At 30.5% G+C, this 15,249-nt stretch overlaps 1 pseudogene; it reads left to right on the forward strand.

Annotated features, from left to right (window-relative positions):
* LOC123839261 (SWI/SNF-related matrix-associated actin-dependent regulator of chromatin subfamily E member 1-like) overlaps positions 1 to 15,249 on the forward strand; it is a 67,586-nt pseudogene that overhangs the window by 52,039 nt on the left and 298 nt on the right.

Consider the following 15,249-nt stretch of genomic DNA (forward strand, 5'->3'; position numbering starts at 1 on the left):
TCTTTGAGTGGCTCAGATTATTGAAATTGTCAAGATTGAATATAATCTTAGGTAGTTCATAGTTTAGTGTAGTTTTAAAAATCAATCATCCAAATTAATAGTCATCTGTAGCCCCAATTTCACTAATTTTAGGAGGTGAGGGGAATAAAATAACAGAAAAGCACCCAGGGGAAAAATACACAAATGAATTATACTTGCATAATATATAATGCAACTTTCACTGGTACGTGACACCTTTTATATTATCCCCCTAACTATTGTTTCAGGCTTCAAGAGGACTCAAAGAAATAGAATTAAATGAAGAATAAAATTTCCCAATTTTCAAAATCTTAGTTTTATACACACACACACACACACACACACACACACACCCCACAATCAAGGCACAACTAAAAAAAAGTAAAATGTTAAAAAAAATGTATGGTTCCCAAATACTATTTTTTGCATTGTTTAACTAAGGGATTTCAGATCATCATATAAATCTTATAATAAAAATGAACCTACATTACGCAAAATACCAAGGAAAAGGAAAACTAAAATAGTACATAGCAAGTAGGGCACCAAAATGCAAAACAGGAAAAAAGAAAGGAGACCTATATTTTATACACTGAATCGTTATCCACAACACCATAGTTTGTATAGAGTAAAATGAATGATAATGATCTGCAATTATATATTAGGGAGTATTTTTGGATACCTCAATAATTTAAACATTAGGTTTTTTTTTTTAGATAAGTAGTAGAGAAAATGTGAAATACGCAAATAAATAACTATTCAAGAAAGAATGTCAAAAATAATCCTCAGGTGACACACTAGAAATATATTGTATCAAACAAGGCAAGACAACAGGAAAGGGAGACTAACTCACAGGAAGAAGTCAGTATTTCAGTGGCTTTGCTCTTTTGTCTTATCTCCATTATATGACACTTAGTTTTACATTATTTATAAAAAACATAGAAATGGAGAGATTAAAAAACAAAACAAAACAAAACCCTCTAAGGCAGATGTGGCTGTATTTACTCACTCAAAATCATACTAAGTTTTTTCTGGACCAAAACTGTCATTTCAAGTATTGGCGTATTTGACAATGAAAGTTGAAGATGAGTGGCTATTGCTAACATCTTGTTTCCCGCCCCCCAAATCAGATAACAAATACATATGCAGTTAATAAGGCATAGCCTACCACTGCCACATTTGCAAGCCCTACTCCTCCTTGAGGACATGATCAATGAAGATTATAGCTCACAGGGTTTCTAGGCATCATTTGCTGCTGGTGATTGATGGGATAAAAGGATTGCTAAAAGATTATGCTGACCCCTTCTTCAAATCTTCATGTGTGTGGCTTATAATGAAAACGATCACAATGGCTTAGAAAATATAAAAGAAAAAAGAAACAAAAACTGATGAAACCAGCAACTCTTCCTGCACAACTCGCATAACACAAACACACATACATAGATCATAACCTAAAAAACATGCTGAAGGGAAACACTGCTTCTTTCGTTCTCTTATTTTTGTAAATACAAGTTTATTGCACCAGTTGGCCAAAATTGCTGACCATGCAAATTCTTCTTTGGCAGTTATTCACTGGAGTGTTTTAACCTAGGTCAAAGAACCTAAAGATCTTGAAATATTAAAATTAAAAATATGAGGAGTACTTATTTTATCATACTTGTTAGATTATTTTATAGGAAAGATATTTAAGGCCCTGAGCTTGGGTTTTCTTTTGAAAAATCCCAATCGAAGACTAAAAACACTTCTGTGATTTAGATCATACTTAAAAAGGATATGCACAAAATCCGTTTTATTCAGGAAAGAATCGCAGAATTATATTACTATTGATGATTTATGTTTTTACTGAAGAAACTATTTAAATTAGAATTAAAAGGGAAATTTTAAAGGAAAAAACTACTTGTTCATTGGGACGTTTCTCTCATGAATTGCATTATATGTGTGGAGACAGAAATAATATATTTCATTGTACCAGTGAATAACTGAATAGTATAATACCCAAATATATTTCAACTGTTTGTAATTTATTAAGTAAATATACATAATTGTTATATCAGCCAATTAATGAAAAAACAACTATGCATATTTCCTTTTGACAATTTTTAAAACTATAGGCTGTCAGAATAAATTTGATTGCATAAATGGAAATAACTGTTAAAAAAAGTTTTTTTTTTAAGGCATTGAAATAGAATTAATTAGATTTGTTGATTAAAATGTATTTTCTCGGTTTAAGTCCTATCTATATCTTCCCCCAACTTTTTTTTTTTTTTTTTTTTTTTTTTTTACCTAAGATGGAAAATATAAACCACAAAAGACAGGTTAGTTACTCCCTTAGGTGGCTATATTTTCTATGTGATTGGCAGGCTTGGCCCCCAAGTAAGCTGAGCAGGCTCATCTGCGTAGTTTCTGTCTTTGGTGCTAAGTTTGGTTTCCTGTCCATTGCTGTCACCAAACTTGGGTTCCTAGGTAGAGGTATGTGTAACAGCCTTGAAAATCCTTTTGATCTCTGAGTTACATTCATCATAATATCACTCTCATGAAGCACAATGTCAAAAACAAATTAACACTTCAGAAAAAATAAGTTCAAAGTGACATGATTGTAACTTGCTTGGTGAACTTCAGGTTAAAAGGCAAGCCAAAATAGAGAACAAGACTGAAAGAGAGACGTTATTTATCTACTTCACAGTTTTCCTAGGTTAAATCCAACCAGATTGAGTGAATTCTTGAAGTTATGAACAACTAGAACAATGTAAATTTAAAAATTTTTCAAAACTCAGTCATTTAAAAACTGAATAAAGAGGGATCTTAACTTAAACAGGGATCACAGTGTGCAGTGTTTTCACTGAATTGAATATTGTTAACATGTAAAAAGATCAGTAATAACTTTAAAATATTTTTGATTTCCCTATATAGACAGATGCCGTATCTTTACACTATTTGATTAGGTTAGTACTCTATCTGGCTTATTGCATTACAAAAAAATTATCAGACAATGCTATTTTATACACAGAGCATAAAAGGAGGATGGTAATCTTGACAAAGAGGTAAATTTTCAGAAGATCCATGAATTACATTTAATTAAAACAACATAAACCATAATATTGTATCATGAAATGAAGTCTAACAATGATGTACAACCATGAATCTGGTTCATGTGAATAATTCATTATATAGAAACTTTTACACCAAAATTCTATATCCATTGGGGAAATAAAAAAAAAAAAAACTAAAGGGGAAAAATGCGAGACCCCCCAAACCCCAAATCCTAGTTAATACATGGTACCATTCCAGTTAAAAAACAATTTCACTATCCAAATATGAAAAGTTATATATATAGAATATTTACATATGAATACTATAGTATATATAGAATGTATACATATGAATATACATAGATATTCAGAGTTCATGACTGAATAAATATTTGGTTTAGACACTATTTATTTTATGGAAATTTTCTTCACAAAACCTGTAGATCCAGTGCAAAAACAGGTCCAGATGATAAGACCCAGATAGAGTTTCAGTTATAAAATGATTCTAAAGGGAACCCTAGCAACAGTAATAACAACATGATTCATTAGAAGAAAATCAAATCAAATAGAATTTTGTCTAACACTTCCAATATTTCAAATATGAATCTAAGAGCAAAGTTACAACTGTTATGATGTAGTGGGATTAAGAGTTAGTTTAAAATTATGTACCCAAAATTCTTATGTGATTATCAGATTTATGTATTTATTTATTTACTCCCTGATAGATACTAAATTCAGAACTTCTAAAAACTAATTTAAGCTTAATTATTTTGAAAATTGTCTTAGTTTGTCCATAACCACATTTTTATTTTCCTTTCTTTCCTTGTTGTTCCATTTTATCTGCGTGGGAAATTTCCTGTTTTGCAGAAAAAAATATCAAATGAAGAGAGTATCTATAGAAGTAAATACAATAAATTGGGAGCAAAACTAAACCAAACACTGCTCTTTCCATTGCGATATTTACAAATTTGTCATAGCTGTGGTCCAGATTCCACACAAATAATTGCCTAATTTCTTTTTTGTTTGTTTGTTACTTTGAAATAACATTTTTAAAGGAATTATCTTTGGCATGTATATCAATATTGGGATGATTTAAAATAAACAAATACAAAGAGTATGTGAAAAGACATACTACTAATTGAACCACCATGCAAAATACCTAGAAATCAGATGTAGGTTAAAATTTACCACATACTGTATTTTTTCTAATTATTTTAAAATAAAAATTATTTATTTTCTTTAGACTGTCTTCATTCTCTGGCAATGCAAGTAAGGCCTTGTATTATTTGTACCACATACACTAGACTAACTTTTAGTGTAATTTTATTTTAAGAATATTTGCAAATAGAAATTTCACATAAAAATTGAATAAAATATTTACACATTGTTTAACTTTAATACAAATATGCAATTTCTGCCAATACGTATGTGGTTGTATTTTTTTAAGTTACTTTACAAAAATGTGCATATGAGATGATACAGTATTTTTCCCAGTATGATGATCTTAAATTTTCTCAGTTAATTGTTTAGATGTTATGTCATTTTTTTCCAATTCAATGAACAAGATGTAATTTAAACTATTAAGACAGTATTTAAATCATGCATACTAATACTTACATTCCCATTTAAAAAGACAGGTCCATAGAAATCTGCATTATCAGTTTTGTTTAAAGAATCACAGTTCAAATGTTTAAAAAAGAGATTCAGATTATTTAAAAAATGATGTTTTCTTTTAAAAAAAGATTTTATTTATTTATTTGACACAGAGAGAGAAAGCACAAGTAGGCAGAGAGGCAGGCAGAGAGAGAGGGAGAAGCAGGCTCTCCACTGAGCAGGGAGCCGGACACGGGGCTCGATCCCAGGACCAAGGGATCATGACCTGAGCCAAAAGAAGCCGCCCAACCGACTGAGCCACCCAGGCGCCCCTAAAAAAATGATGTTTTATTCCTTTAAAAGTATTTACTATGTTCTAGCATATGATAAAACAATTTTGATATATAACATATAATAGATTTTACATTTCTAATTTATAAAATTCATTCAAAAATAACTGATCTTAATTTTAGTTGAATGCTATATGAACGCACAAAGACAAAGCTATATCAAACCTATTTATTTGAATAAGTTTACCTATTTTTATTTTAAATAACAAATAGTGATTTTATTTTTACATAATAAATAGCAATTCAAATTAAGCAATTTTTAATGAACATTAGTAAAAGGAAACTGATTTGGTATCATGAAATGAGAGATAGTAGCGGGAAGAAAAGAATTTCCCAAATACAAATACAAAAATTTAACTTTCATTTTGATAATGTTAAATATTTTGAAAAGGTGCTTCTTTTGTTTTTTATGACTCATTATTCCACGAGGCTAGTTCTCTTAAGATGAAATTCATTTTTCACATTTATCAGCGAATTTCTATGGAATATTTGTATAATAGTTATGTTTTCTAAAATGGAATAATTTACTATAGTTGGTTATGAAAGTGTATATTTTACCAAAAAAGCAAAATATCAACATATCTTAATGTTTTAATATTATATATTTTTATATCTATTTGGTTCTTATTTGGAAAGAGGATTATTAAGAATTTGTAAAAGAAGGGGCGCCTGGGTGGCTCAGTTGGTTAAGCGACTGCCTTCGGCTCAGGTCATGGTCCCGGAGTCCTGGGATCGAGTCCCACATCGGGCTCCCGGCTCAGCAGGGAGCCTGCTTCTCCCTCTGACCCTCTCCCCTCTCATGCTGTTTCTCTCTCTCTCTCTCAAATAAATAAATAAATAAAATCTGTAAAAAAAAAAATTTAAAGAATTTGTAAAAGAAAAAATACCGAAGTATTTAAAATCCAAAAAGTCTTGTAGCTCTATTCCAATAGGCTTTAATGGACAAAAATAGTGACTGAAAAGAATTTTGAAATATATGAATTTTAAATATAATTTTGAGGAATTAAAACATGGGGCTACAAAGTCAAACCGCTTCACATTCTTAAGTCATAAATTCTCCAAGACATTCGAAGTAACCACAAGAAGTAAATAGTTCATCATACAAGAGTTCATCAAAGCTAAAATGAAGTAAGTATGGATGGTGAGAAAGAATTTATACTTTGGCATGAAAACAGCTTAAAGGCTTCTCAAATTGTGCTGTTTGGGGTTTGTAAGTGAAATTCTAAAGCCACTTCATTTAAGCCTCCTGCTCTCTGTCTCCAAGTTTAAGAAAATATGTAAAGCCCATATTAGTAATTGTCTATTTTATTGTAACCTCAACTATGAAGACAGCTAACATTTTAGCAATAAATAAAATTTCCTAAATTATAATTGAGGTTTAAAAAAGCTCAAAAAAATGTGTCAAAAATACTCTATCCTATAGTCACGGTGCCTTATGACTAAATGCAATGATATTTTAAAGTATTAAAACTTTCCAACTAAAATATACATGGCAACTGCCCTAAGGAATGTATTATTCCTTCTGGATTACTTGTTCCCTGGAGGTAACATTCTCATTAAAAGGATGAACTGATTTTCTCACACCCAGGGGAAAACACAGAGTGCCCAGAAAAGCTTTCTAAATAGATAAACACTTTACCAGCTTAAAACACCAGGAGCATATCTGTGAAATCCCTGAAAATTTAACCAGTCCCTCCATTAAAGCAGGCTCTGAACAGTAATATCCGTGCAGAACAGCAATCATTTCTTCTCTTAATTATTTAAAAAACATAGCCAATTATACCAACAAAACAAAATTAATAATTAAAATTTAAGATTGGGATAAGATTTATGTCTAAGTGCTCAAGATATTTCCGTCTTTCCTTAACTATCAGATCTTTACTAGAAAAGGGGACTAAAAGTGGAGTCATTTGGAAAATATTTCCAATGCTTATTATTATAAATTTATTTAAATTCACTAGCGTTCTCCAATGGTTTTCAAATAAATATTTGCATGCCAAGGTACTAAACAGTCACCTAATATTCTTATTGATAGTTTAGTCATCTGTGAAGTTTATACCAAGGTAAATGGTGTCGTGATAAACAATTTAGGAAGTTTATAGTGTACACTGAATTCACATTAGTCCTTAGACATCTATAAATACACATTCCTTAATTCATGAGGGGACTGCCTACTAAGTGCAACCCATAGTTCTATGATGTGGGGATAGATACAGTTGTTATGACAAGTATCCATTTTTTTCTACTGTATCTTTGTTTAGATGAATTCTGTAAGCAAATTAGAGAAACAAGTTGTGATCAAAATATTTCTGGATTAATTAATCCTCTGTTGCACTGAATAGAAGCATAGTATTTGTAAAGAACAATATAAATGTTGTAAGATGATATTAGTAAGGCCTTTTTATTAGGTAGGAATGTCAGCTTGCTACATTTCCAATATCTTTCAAGACATTATTTTAATGTACTTGAGTTTCTGTTCTTTTCTTAATAGAAAAGGTAATGATTTAATTATTAATGTTTATCGTGGATTTGTTTATAGTAGATTTGTCATTACCACCATTTTAAATTCTAAACATTAGAGCTCTCTGTTTATAACGTGTAAAAACTCCTTGAAGAATTTGAGGAAGAACTCAGATTGCCACTGAGACTAGTAAATAGCACTTGTAAGAGTATATCAAAATATTGAGAATGTAAACAATTTCATTACTGGATTGAAAACCAAATTTATACCACAATAGATAAAAGAAAATTAGTACCATCTATGTTATTAATCATTATGTAGAAGAGCAGTTGCTAAATTTAGAATATTAAAATGATGGATGCCATATCACATATTTATTCTACCTTTTATAATTAACTGCAAAAAAAAAAAAACAGCCAAAGATCCTTAAATATTACGTATGGGTCATATTATTGATACATCTTTCTATGATATTTATTATGCAATGTTATCTAATAAAAAATAAGTATGCCCAAGATTGTTTCAATTAAAAACAAAATAATGGAAATTATGTCACACATAATTTCAAAATGTGTTAAATGCAAACAAAATAAGCCTATGTAAGAAAAAATTACCACCTAATTTAGAAACAGCACTCAATAAATACTGATTATATCTTTTTGAAATATACCGAAAGTTCAATGTTATCATTCCAAAGAGTAAGAATATGTCATGAAGTCAATAAAACTATACCAAATTCTTTCCTTTTCAAAGAAGTTGTGCCTTTAAATTTACTGTAACGTATCTACAAATGACCATTTAATTTTATAAAAACAAAAACCATAAGCACAGTTAATGAGAAATTAAAAAATACATTTCAAACTAATATATTAGAAAGAGAAAAAGATGACTTTATCTGAAAGATAAAATCATATCACTCATAGATATGTAGTATAAATAGCAGTGATAATTACCATGTTATTAGTTTTAGAATCACAGTTGACATACACCCAGTAAAGACAACGGAAATCTGAATTTTTTAAGCTCTTCATAAACTATGCACATTATATTAATTTTTACAAATTGAAAATAAGGCAGAGATACAAAGAAAGTTGCCAAAGGACAAACCACCTGTAATGTAAAAAGGAACATATTTCAGAATTTTAGAACCATCTTTCTGCCTTGTTGCTACTGGCTACCATTTGGTATAAAATAAATAATGTGCAACTATCATTTTGTTATTTCAGGTACAGCTTATTAAACTTTCAGGGGTGCCTGGGTGGCTCAGTCATTAAGCGTCTGCCTTCGGCTCAGGTCAGGATCCCAGGGTCCTGGAATTGAGCCCCCCATTGGGCTCCCTGCTCGGCGGGAAGCCTGCTTCTCACTCTCTCACTCCCCCTGCTTGTATTCCCTCTCTGGCTGTGTGTCTCTCTGTCAAATAAATAAATAAAATCTTTAAAAAAAACTTTCAAAAAAGGAAAAAGTTAAGGTTACATGATTATTAAACCAAATCAACAGTAAAAATAAAAATCCAAAGGACAGTATATTAATATATCAAAGCTAGTTCATATTGTGTTAGAAAAACAACAAAGAAGATGAAATCCAAAATCTCTTTACAAAGTATGCGTTTAGTCTTAAAAAAAAAAAAAAGTCTTAAAGAAAAACAGATTTGGAAAGTTTGGGAATCTCATTAATTCTCTCTTACATCCTCTAAATATACATCAGTTTGCTTCCTCTAGATGTACATCAAATTACAAACAAGTTATCACTAGCAATACTGAAGAATATCTTTCCTCTAATCATTATTTTGTTCTCTCACTATGAAAAAGTAGTCTTGGCAATTCTGTCTCCCTCTTTTAAAAATTTTTCCTCCTAAATCTATTGGATCGGATTTTCCAAGTTGTATCTTCCATCCTTGAAGCGATTCTCATGATATTTGATGTTTGACATATTTTCATTGAATTGACCTTTTGCATTGTTTTCAAGTACATCAGCAGTTAGGCATTTGGGGAAAACTTTCTGTTGTGAGCTCTGATTAAAATTTTCCCTCTGTAATAAAATACTTCTGAAGTTACTACTGCAGCCCCTTTTAGAATGTCCAGGGTCCTGTCAGAGTCAGGGCACTTTGCAAAATTGGCTCTGGAGACTCCAAGTCACTGTAAATTTTATATTTACATTTCTAATAGAACACTCATATATAGTAAACCAGTTTCCTCTGATTGTGAAATTATTCATTCTGGCTTTTCCCCTATACTTAATTTTTTATAGTATAAACCTACATAGAATCTGCTACTTCATAAAGCATTCATAAACTGAGCTACTAGAGACCATTTCCTGAAAATCCATGATCGTGATACATTGATTGTAATTTTGGAGGAATAAATTTTATTTACACATTGTTAAAAGCTCAAGTGCCCTCATGGTCCAGAAGAAAATTTGATATTATATGAAGCTGCTAAGTTAAGACAATATGGAGGGTGCTTACCCAGCCTAAAAGCCTTCAAATTCAAAATTATTTTTAAATGGAAATAAAATTGTCTGATCAAATAAAAGACAGATTTTTCAGGATTTAGCCTGTGGATTACCACTTGGCGAGCATTGCTTTAGTATTTATAAGCACACAAAAGTGGCATTTTGTAAACTATATGTGCTACCCAGTTAATCAATGTGTGTAATTTTAAGTACGTTAACATTCAAAGAAAAATTTCGTATTTAGATGTTTTGTATCAAAGATGATTACTCATGGGTGACAAGTCCATAGTGACTATTTAATATCCACACCCTCCCACTCACATTGTCATGCTTACATAGTGCTTGATTGTTACATTAGGAAAAGTGTGAGGTAATCATATTTTTAATTTAACATTGAAGGGATGTCATTAATTTGAAGATACCTTTAAAATGCATGTAAGCAAATTGAAGAAATATAACAACTTTTTCTGCTTTCAAAATATTTTGAGAGGTAAATGTTTTGAGTTGCAAGAATTAAACATAATAATAGAGACCATTTTCAATATGTTTAAAATTGAACTTTTAAAAGGAAAGGATAGATCAAAGCCATAATGTGACAAGATGACTCAAGTATATCCAATGCAAAAGATATTTTCTCTTAGGTAAAAATTCTTAAATGAAGACAGAGTTCATTATTAACTTATAGGTCAAAAGATAAACCATATGGAATTAGCAATTCTATACAAAGACCTTTTCTAAATGGTTTTCTGTATATACAATTTTGTTAGCTTTGGAGAAGATATGTTAAGATTAGAATCCAAATACTCAACATTTATCTTTTACTTTTTTTCTTGTTAAAATTTCTAAGGAGATACTTAATTTTCATCTAAGACTTGAGGGTCTTTAATCATAACAAAGTAACAAAAATATCATTGCACTGACTGAATTTAGATGGCAGTATGGTGAATGATTTCAGATATTCTCTGACAGATATGAGTAGTTAAATGTTCATATTTGTAAGTACCTATGTTAATGTACTATTCACTAGCTTTAAAAATTTGAAGATAATTATAAAATTGAAGGATACTATTTGAGTGAAATGAAATTTAATTTACAATTTAACAGTGCTAGTTCATAACTGTTTGTTTTAATATTTGCTACCTAGACGTGCAACAAAAGAAAAACACAAAGGAAAAGTACTGTGGGTATTTGTATACTTCAAGGGAACTTTATCAAGAGCAGAGTGCAGTAATATAAAGAAAAAACATGTACTATGAACTTTATACTGTCAATGGAGATTTAAAGTTGATATTAAAACTCAGGGTTTAAATAAATTAGAAAGATATACATTCCCCATTATTAGTAGTATTTTCAGAAGTGAAACACCCTTTGACTTTGGACTTAAATATAGTAAAAATATTCTTTTGTTGCAACGTTAACAAGCATGACCTTTGTACAGATAATTTAAATAGATATATCATTATAAGTAGAATGTTTTATTAATCAACTATTCATTTTTACATATAATTTTTATATTTAATATTTAAATTTTAGTCTACTTGAACCAGATGAACCTCTCTCATGGACAAACCATGTTGGTCAAAAAATTTATTGGAGTATCTGACAAAGACTTTTGCTAATCAACTAACACGGGTTTACTGCCACCCTTCATGTTTTATTTAAATAGGCACATTGCTAATTACAAATTGAAAATATATAGCAAATTTGGATTCAATATTCAATATTAAGTCGTTTATAGGAAGCATAAAATAAAATTCTTAAAACATGTGTTAGTTGGCACCACTAGAAATTATTATTGGTAGTAGAAATAAATTTGTAAGAAAATCTAAAATGTGTATTCCAGAACACTGAGAAGTCGCCAAATTTTCCTACTTGCATATATATATGATTCGATATTGAGCAATCAAAATTAAATTTGAATTGAATTTATATCAAGATATGTTAAAAATATTTCTTAAAACCTAATGATCTGTAAATAAGTGTCAAAGTAGACCATGACATTAATGAGCCTTCAATTCCATAAAGCCACAATTCCATTTCTTCATAAGTTAAATTTAAAAAAGAAAGCAATTTATCCTTGACAACACTGTTTCATAATTTCCACTTTTGGAAACACATGTAATTTTTAAACATGTATGTGTTCATTTTGTAGTAGAAATATACAATATTCTTTCATGTTCTGAAGAAGGTGCCTAATTAAAAAAAAAAAAATAAAACCTCTTTGGAAGACTTCCATTCAACATGTCTCTATGAACATTATTCTTTTTCTATAAAAGGAATTTCCTAATATCTAATAAAAGTGTATCTGATATACTTAGCATTATGCAATACATCGTTACATTTTAATTTTGACAGTAAATAGAAAGTGAGAAAGTAAAATTATTTCATATTTGCATTACATCAATTCTTTATGAAATATTTATGTTTTGATCTTCAGAATTTTTTATAAGAAGAAACCTAATTCACTTTCTTTTTAAAAGATTTTATTTATTTATTTGACAGAATAGCAAGAGCAGGAACACAAGCAGGGGGAGTGGGAGAGGGAGAAGCAGGCTTCCTGCCTAGCAGGGAGCCCGATGTGGGACTCCATCCCAGGACCCTGGGATCATGACCTGAGCCTAAGGCAGATGCTTAATGACTGAGACACCCAGGCGCCCAAAATCTAATTCACTCTTAAGTAAGGTTACATGTTGTTCTTTTTAAAAATGAGTATAGGGGCGCCTGGGTGGCTCAGTCATTAAGCGTCTGCCTTCGGCTCAGGTCATGATCCCAGGGTCCTGGGTTTGAGCCCCACATCGGGCTCCCTGCTTGGCAGGAAGCCTGCTTCTCCCTCTCCCACTTCACCTGCTTGTGTTCCCTCTCTCACCGTGTCTCTGTCAAATAAATAAAAATAAAATCTTTAAAAAAAATGAGTATATAAGTTATTCATTTTATAATATTGGTACAATTACTATGAGAAATATTTGACCTGTGTCTTGTAAGCCAAATAGTCTGCTATAAACAGAGGAAGAAAAGAATATTATACTATTGTCACACTCAAACATTATACTGCATAAAATTATTTTCTTTCTCTCAGTCTACCATGTCATAGACCATGGAAGTAGAATTTGAAATAACTTAAAAAAACTTGAAATATAAAGAACTCTAGATGAAAATTGAGTATGCAGTGTTTTCTTTGATGATACGTATTTTTGTATGCCATATACATGCTACATGAACTGATGGAAATATATATGGATAATTATAGAAAGGCACTATGTTGAATTGAAATAAAATTAATGATAAAATGAGCAGCTGTCAAATGCAGTATTAATTTACGTAAGGTTCCTTTGCATCTAGATGTTAGATAATTATTTTTATGCACATGACTAATGTCCATCCCCCTTTAATTTTGTATATTTGTAGTAGCAAAAAGGTAGAGAACATCGAGGGGTTTGAGAAACATTATCCATAAATAAAACAGTTAATTTGGTAAGTTTAATTACCTCTTAACATTTTATTTCCTTTGAAAATCAATTAGTTAAATCGGTTTTTTGTTTTTGTTTTTAGGTTCTTTCTCAGTCTAAAATTTAGTCTAAAAACTGGTTAACTAAATATTTTGTCACCCCTGCAAATATCTTAATTCGGAGCCACCTGAAAAGTGCAACAAGAGCATATTCCTGAATGAATTAGAACCATATTTGTGGTCTGCTTTATTTACATTAATTTGGAGTTGCGTGACTGGGGACAATCCATTGAGCTCTTGAAATTAAGTAGCTCGTTTTTGGCATTTCAAACAGGGACTGAACTCTTCTCCCTCTCTCTCTTGCCCTACTGAAAAATAATGAAGAGAAAAGATGAGACAAGAGAAGGAGGGAGATGTAAGGAAAAAGGAATAGAGTCAGGAGAAATAGAATAGGGAAAGAAACTATACATATTTAATTTGAATAATTTGCTAACAACATAACTTACTAACAAGAATGGAATTAATGACATAGGGCAAGACACTGGTATCTTAAATTAGGTTCTTAAGTCCTAACCTTTTCCACATTACCTGTGGATGTTTTCATTGCACACAGTTTGATTTTCTTATTGCGGTTGAGGGAACAGTGGTGAGGGACTGGATATCCAGGACATTTACCCAAATCTCACACTTCACAAGTGTAAAGGTGGTAAACTTGCCTAAATGAGAGATGTGTTCCAAGTATATTTATGCTAAAGTTGATTAACACAACCTTAATCAATAGTTTAGCTGTAAATAATTTTGAATATTAGCATACCAATTATCACACTTACATAGAATATATTTACTTTTGCTCAGATAATTTAAGTATTTACACTATATTCATATATAGACAAAAATAAGATTTCATAATGCCTACCTGGAAATATATTTGTATGAGATTATGCAACACAGCAAATGGATCAAGCACAAAGAGTAAGCTTAGTTTGCATCCAAATTTTAATTGATGCCTGAAACATTACATATTGTTCTCCAAAATTCTACGGAGAGAATTTGCAGGGTTCCTTAATCCAATCATATACCACTGATATACCCAATTTAATTGTTTCCTCAGCGAACAACCTGAAAAACCAAAAATCAAATACTCAAAACCACACAACTTAATGTTCTATTGTATATGTTCATGTATTGGCTGGGCGCCATGTATAAGGAGAAAGATAATTCATTTTTTAATTCTACACAGTTTCATAATTCTACATGTTAAAAATTTTCAAGTTAATTAGAGCAGGAATGAGTTTACTTTTATCCTCTTAATACACTTGGGAAAAATATAAAAATTAGAAGTAACCTCTTTTCATAAATCATGTAATTGTTATTTTTGATATTAAAATAAAGGTTGGACACCTTAGAAGAGTAGAAGTACAAATGAGCTATCTAAAGAAAGAGTATGTGACAAGATTATGCGCAACAGTGCTGGCTTGTAATAATAATATTATTTTGTAAATCTTTGAAAAATGCATCAACAAACTTTCTTTGGATGCTACTTATATTGTTCAGAACTACATCTTTAATTTCATGTAATTCTTATCTCTTACTTTTTATGCATCAATTAAGAAATAAAACTTAGTTACATGGAAGATTCCACTTTGTATTATTATTTTATAATTTATACAATACCGTTGTATCTACATATAACATTGAGGAAGTGATTTTGACATTGAAAAATAACTCCCATTGTGAAGAATAATTAATAACAACCCCAATTGTGAAGTCAAATGCTATTATTTATTTTTTCTTTTCTAATCCTGTATCTAATATGGAAGAGGTAGATGAAGAGTAAGAGATACTTTTTTTTTCTTTTCATGATAATATCATGGCATTATTAAGCTTGTTACTTTCCCCTTTGAA

The sequence above is a fragment of the Mirounga angustirostris genome, unplaced genomic scaffold, assembly GCF_029215605.1.
Source record: "Mirounga angustirostris isolate CCGP_5_RB_7025 unplaced genomic scaffold, mMirAng1.0.hap1 SCAF_3, whole genome shotgun sequence".
Taxonomy (NCBI): Eukaryota; Metazoa; Chordata; class Mammalia; order Carnivora; family Phocidae; genus Mirounga; species Mirounga angustirostris.